Below are 7,526 nucleotides of genomic sequence, written 5' to 3'. Positions count from 1 at the left end.
TGTTAACAACAAGAGTACGTCCCCTATAGGACATGTTTTGAATCAGCCATCTCCATTTTTCAAGGCGGCCCTTTATTTTTTCAAGAACCCCTTCCCAGTTTTTCTGCTGGGTCAGACCATCACCTAAAAACAAACAACCCCAAAACAACCCATCAGGAAGGTTCGGTTTACCACCGGCCCACTGACCAACTAATAATGTTTAACATTTTGTCCAGTTAATTCTGGCAGAAGACACAAGCATACATTTTTCAATTAGTTTAAGCAAAACTTGTATATCATTTTGCCCACTGATAACAACCATGACATCATCAGTATAAGCTGACAGACGAATATTATTTTTACAATTAGGTAAAAAATAAACCATGTACATTAATCTTAATTGATGCAACAAAGGTTCAATGGCCAAAGAGTATAACATTCCGGACAAGGAACACCCCTGTCTTATGCCCCTATGAACCTGAAAGGGAGCACATAAGCTGCCATTTATCTTTAGTACACTCTCAACTTCACAATAGAGCATTTTAATCATATCAATAAATTTTTGGCAAAAACCAAAAGACAGAGTTCTCCACAAATATGTGTGTTCAACTCGATCAAAAGCCTTTTCCTGGTCAAGTGAGATCAGACCAAAATCCAAATGACACAAATTTGACACTTCTAAAATATCCCAAATTAAAGAGATGTTATCAAAAATGGATCTACCCGGAACACAGTAGGTCTAGTCCAGATGGATGACAAGGACCATTACTCCAGCCAATCTGTTGGCCAACGTTTTGGAAAACAACTTATAATCACTGCAGAGAAGTGAGACGAGACGCCAGCATTTAATATCAGTGAGATCTCCCTTCTTTGGAATGAGAGTGATTATCGCTCTTCGGCAACTCAGCGGGAGCCTGCCCTCCGACAAACTGCCATTAAGTACCTGAAGCAGATCTACTCCCAACTCAGCCCAAAAAGATTTAAAAAAATCAACTAGGAGACCATCAACTCCGGGAGCTCTCCCAGACTCCATACCTTGGAGGGCCTTATGCAACTCTCCCAAACTCAGAGGGCTGGAAATAGCAGCATTACCCTCCTCGGACATCTGGGGTAAGGCGTCAAAGAAAACATTTTCCTCCCAGCACTCTAAATTAAGAAATCACTTCTGTAAAGGTTCTGATAAAAAACAACAGCTCTTCTTCGGATGAAAGTCACAGACTGAAAGCGTGAAAGACATACACTCTTAAAAATAAAGGTGCTTAAAAGGTTCCTCACAGAACCATTTTTGGTTCCACAAAGAACCATTCAGTCAAAGGTTATTTAAAGAACCATCTCTCAATTTTTTATAATCTGAAGAACCTTCTTTCACCACAAAGAACCTTCTGTGAAACGTAAAGGTTCTTCAGATGTTAAATGTTCTTCATGAAACCATTTAGACAAAAAAGGTTATTCTATGGCATCGTGAAGCACCTTTATTTTTAAGAGTGTATGACAACATTTACAGGATGCATTGAGGAGGAGCCCAAACTACACTCAGTGGCCAAGTGATGCTTATGGTCCATGATATTGGTACAGATTCTGTGTAATGAACAATTCTTTGTGACTGTATATTTCAAGTTTTGAAAAGACATTTAGTTCCCACTTTAAGTGAACCTTAGATCGATTAAAATGCTGATAAAGTTGAAAGAAAAGATGAGAAGAAAAGATGAGACATAAAGACATGACAGTATGATTGAAATGTTAAAATCTAAATAATAATAATAATAATAATAATAATAAAATATATAAAACACGTTTATTCTGTGGCACCCAAAAAAATAATTTGGCGCCTACGTTTTTTTTCCTAAATTTTCTTTTTCTTATATCTTGATTTTTTTTGTCTGGAGCCCTGTCAAGTTTTACTGTCCTTGTGGGGATAATGTTCTTTTTAGCAGCATCATATGACCCCTTTAAGACAATATATCCAATTTGTATTATTTGCAGACAAAAAAAAACAGTTTCTTTTTTGCAAATGAATCATAGACTTGAACCATTTGGGTGAATGATTGATTCAGTGGCTCACTTGGAAAAAAAAAAGGTCACTTATTTTGTTCCTGAATGAATCAGTGTTTTTGAACCAAATGAGTGAGTGATTCATAAATGTAGTAGTGATTCATAAACATAAAGTCTTATTCATAAACATAGTCACTTATTGCCAATGCCAACTACTGGTGTAATGGATGGCTTTCTGAGTGCAAGAATGATTATCATTATTTCTGCTCTGTATATTTTAAAAGTGAATTTTGTCCTCTTTAGCAATAGCTCATGTAGCTTCAGTTTTCCTGTTCACACAGCTCAGATCATTGCAGACTGACTCTCCCAAGAGGGAAGAACCCTGCTGTGATCTCTCAGTGCGTTCTTATATTACAGCAACGATTAAATGCCTTTTTTTGTATTTCAAAGAACCGCACTCTAATGACATATTTTTAAAGAGAGGAGGCGTATTTTGAAATGCATTCATACAGACGCGACAAAGTTTTCACAGAGCACCTTTTCATTCTGGATCATTAGCGTCTAATTGCATTGTAAAAATTACAACATGTCGTAATCTTTAACAAAGAAACGCAAAGACGGCCCAGCCATCTGTCCCCCATGACCGTAGGGACTACGCTAATGCATTAAAGCTCCGATTCGTATCGCTGTCAGTCGGGGATTAAAGCACTTACTTGACTATTGCCTTCTGAACCGGGATGAAAGCAGCACGCGACAGTCGAGGCTTATTAATATTCTGTTTTCTTGGTGACTAAGAGGCTCCGAGAAACACAATCCCTCTTCCTGTGATTAATTAAATTGTGGGGAAAATGTAGGCCTAGCTAACCCTTCTTGTTGTCGAGTCTTGCTCTAGCTGTTTAAGTCAGTGGAATTGAACAGTAAATACTAATATACGCTCAGCAAATTGGCCTGGGAGAGAGGAGATGAGGTCTGGGTTTGATTTAAAGTGATTGTGTCTGAGAGAGAGACAGCGTGTGTGTGTGTGTGTGCTCTCAGGGCTTGCTGTTCATTAGTAAGTTTTCAAAGGGAGATAGCTAATTGTCGCCTGCCCTGAAACAAAAGCCGCCGTGGTCCCCCACACCCTTAATGAGTTTCTGTTTGTAATGAGACACTTACTGTGTTTGGAAACGGATTTTCCACAGTCCACAGATCAATAACGCACCCAACAAAAACTTTATCTCATCCGTTCGTTCGCTCTTCTGCTCTCCGGCTTTCACTCGTGGGCTCATAAAAATGTTTTGAACTCCAAAGCCCGGCCATCTCTGCAGCTCAAGCTATTACTTGAGTTTAACATATATTATGTCAATGGTCACTTTAATTGTCAGCTTCAGAGTGGCCATAACAAAGTTATTGAGGGCAAATGTTTTTGAGCCTTTTTTGCCGTGGAAAGATGTAACTGAACTAATGAGATGAAGAAAATATGTTATAGTTTATGTTCATAGCTGGTTTATTAGAAGACTATTTAGAAGTGTGAAAATAAACTTTTTGTTAAATGTATACACAAAAAAATAAACAACTCATTTTTAATAGCTCTTAGTGAAAAAAAAAACGATGCTATTTGACAGTTTATATTGTGCAACAAGAAAGATCTAATATTTAGGTTTACATTTATGTTCCTTTTTTTAAATAGTATTTTATACAGATACATCAATAAATAAACACAAATATACTAAAATTTTTTGGTCGGTAAGATTTTTGATAACACTTCACAATAAGGTTCAAATTGTTAGCATTAGTTAACTACATGAACTAATAATGAAAAATACTTGTAAACATTTATTAATCTCAGTTCATATTAATTTCAACATTCACTAATACATTTATAAAATCTAATGTTTTATCTGCTAATATTAATTAATGGACCTGGGCATGAACTTAGAACAGTTGTATTTTTATTAATTGAAGTGAACAAAGACAAATTAATAAATACTGTAACAAATGTATTGCTCATTGTTAGTTAATATTAATTAATGTGCTAATTCACATTAACTAATGAACCTTATTGTAAAATGTTACCAGATTTATTTATTTTTTTAAAGAAATTAATATATTTTTGTTCAGCTAGGATACATTTATGAAAAGTGAAATTGATTTCTATTTCAAACAAATACTGTTCTTTTAAACTTTCTGTTCATCAAAGAATCGTGAAAAAAAAACATATTGCAGAAAAAAAATATTAAGCTGCACAATTTTTTGTTTTCATCATTGATGATAATAAGCACAAACAGCTGAATATTCAGCCTTGCCATCACAGGAATAAAATGCATTTTGAAATATATTAAAATAGGAAACAGCTCTTTTAAATTAATAATAATATTAGTAATTATATTTTACAATGTTACTATTTTTACTGTATTTTGATCAAATAAATGCAGTCTTGGTGAGCATAAGAAAAGTCTTCACAGAACTTATGAATGGTGGTTTACATACAAATGCATTGGTTCTTCAGATGTCATAAAGGGCAAAGGGTATTTTTTTTGTTACCCAAAGCAAAAAAAAAGAGGGCTAAAAAATTCCCTCTAAATGCATGAGGAGAAACATGCAGATGTGAAATGTGAAAATCATTGAGAATTTTATATAAAAAAATAAAAAAGAATAAAAGAATAAAAGCTTCCATATCACATGAATATTTAACATACACTTTTTTAGGTTCAACATTGATGTGATTTAAAAGTTCTCATTCTGTGATTCTGGTCATGCAAAATATTTTTGAAAAAAGAATCCATTCAGTGTTGTTGTGACAATTATCTGAGCTAAAGGCATAGTACTGAGATATACCAGTGGCGGGCCGTGCATTTTACACCTAGGCCTTCAGTGGCGTCCTACATGAATTAATCCATCTCTTCATACCATCATCATGATGCCACGGTTATAGAAACCATAAATATTACACAGTAATGCAGTATAACAGGGCACTACATAACAGACAGGTATCTTATGTAGCGAGAATGAATGCCATTACTAAGGAAAGAAACCCAATTAACAATTGCGCAACACATCATCTGTACGGTTATGACAGACTTACTGTTACCAATGACATTTAGTTGGTGTGTTGAATATCTATAAACAGCATCACCTACACAGTGATGCTGTTTGCTAGCTAGTATGCTGACCAGAAAAGCTATGAACTGAAGAGAATAGACTATTGGAAATTATTTAATACACATTCATGGAAAAATATATTAAAACTAAATCAGTGATTCTGATAGTGTTTAGGCCAGCAGAGAAGGCTTTGCTGGCCCTGACGGCCCACCACTGAGATATACTTCTGATACTTCTGAAGTTCTGATAAGTACCTAAACCTCTGTGAATTATGCTAAAGAGCACTTGCAGACATGATATAATCTCCTTTCGCCAACATAAATGTCATGCTTTCTGGCTTACTGACAGACAGAGATGCAGCTGCTCAGACGGTTTGCTCCGGAGGGACGGCAGAAACAGAGAGCCGGTCGCAGATGAATTCAAACCCTCTCTGTGGTGGCGAGAGATGAGAGAGATTTATAGGAAATGATGTGTCTGGTTGGAGGGTCTCTTTTTGTGCAGTCGCTCTGATATCTCAACAGTGTGGTGCTGTCAATAAGACACAACTGTCTGGTTCTTTTATACAACAGCCGCCCTGAAGTGCTATTGTTTAGCAGTGGGGGATTCACAAGAAGCATTTTAATACACACTGACAGAGCTCACCTACAAACACACACACCCAGCAGACATTATCCAGGACCGTCTCTGCTGGATGTTAACATCTCTAATTGTCAAAACCATCAGCACAGCGTTGTTGTCTCTAATGAATACTCTTGGACTATGGAATAAAATCACTGTCAAAATAATCGTACGTAATTCAAAGCATTTGTGTGTCATTTTAATTTACTCGTGCGTAATTTAAAAGTATTGTATGTAATTCTGTTTTTTGTCAGAGTTGGATTCCAAAATCTACGGCCACGAAAGTTTACAGATACGAGATTTTGTGTGTTTGTTAGAGTACAACTCCAAAATGTACGACTATGACAGTTTACAGACACAACGCTTGTTTTCACAACAGCTCTGTTACACGCACGACATGCGAATTGCGACACGAAGTGCGGTGTGCGAAAGGACTGTCAAAAATACGTCATCATTGTCACAGGCATTACTATCCGAGGGAAGATGAATCGATTCCACAAAGTGCGCTTGCGCCCCGCCACCGTTTTAAACCACTGGCGCCAAAATGGCGGATCAGCAGCCAAGCGCTCACTCATCGTCTCAGGTAAGTGATTTTTTTTTTCTTTTTCAAATTCGGACATGTTTAAGGGTTAGTTATCACTAATGACAGAGAGGAGTAATATTACAGAGATAGTTTAACTATAGATTAGCTCTTAGTGTACATTTAGGTGATTTGTAGTGCAAAAGAGCTTATTTAGACTGATTAAAGTGACAGTGTGTGTGGTGAGTTCAGTGGTGCGTGGGGCAAAAGAGGGGAGGGGGGGCAAGGTCGGGAGGGAGTTCAGCTTCCTGACGGCCTGATGGATGAAGCTGTCCTTTAGTCTGCTGGTCCTGGCCTGGAGACTCCGCAGTCTCCTCCCTGATGGCAGCAGACTAAAGAAGCTGTGTGTCGGGTGGGTGGGATCACCTGCAATGCAGAGGGCTTTGCGGGTGAGACGGGTTCCATAAATATCCTGGAGGGAGGGGAGAGAGACACCAACGATCTTCTCAGCTGCTCTCACTATGCGTTGAAGTGACTTGCGGCAGGACGCGTTGCAGGCGCCATACCACACAGTGATGCAGCTCGTCAGAATGCTCTCGATGGTGCCTCTGTAGAAGGTGCACATGATGGGGGCCGGGGCTCTGGCTCTTCTCAGTTTGCGAAGGAAGTAAAGATGCTGCTGTGCTTTCTTGGCCAGTGCTGCGGTGTTGTCAGTCCAGGAGAGATCCTCTGTGATGTGCACACCCAGGAACTTGGTGCTGCTCACTCTCTCCACAGTCGCACCATTGACGGTCAGAGGAGCATGCTGAGTGCGCACTCTCCTGAAATCAACAACAATCTCCTTCGTCTTCTCCACATTCAGAGAGAGATTGTTGTCTCTGCACCTGCCAGCCAGGCGGCTCACCTCGCTCCTGTAGTTTGTAAACCTAGCCTAGTAAAGTCACTTTTGCTGTTCAACAGAGCAAGATACATAGAAAAAACTGAGCCGTATTGTCCGTACAGTATCTGTGACTTTACAAACGACGCAACGGAATGGCCAGAGGTGTCATTTCCCGGCATTTGATATTCGCAAATCTAGGGACCGTCTCTAAAGTTACATACGACATTGGTTTATACTTTTCTAACTTCAATAGCATTTGAGGAAAATTACTTACAGTAACACAACCAACTGTGAAGTGGTCATGTAGTTCTCGGTTATAATGCACACCTTTTAGATTTTTGATATTTATTAAAATAAACTGTCAAATCATATGTAAATATTGCTGTTTTTTTTCTTTACAAAAAACAATAATTTGTTGTAACTGTAATTTCTACAGGAAGTTTTTTTTTTTTTTTT

The sequence above is a fragment of the Sinocyclocheilus rhinocerous genome, unplaced genomic scaffold, assembly GCF_001515625.1.
Source record: "Sinocyclocheilus rhinocerous isolate Xijiao unplaced genomic scaffold, SAMN03320098_v1.1 scaffold304, whole genome shotgun sequence".
Classification (NCBI taxonomy): Eukaryota; Metazoa; Chordata; class Actinopteri; order Cypriniformes; family Cyprinidae; genus Sinocyclocheilus; species Sinocyclocheilus rhinocerous.
This window is presented reverse-complemented; position numbering follows the sequence as displayed.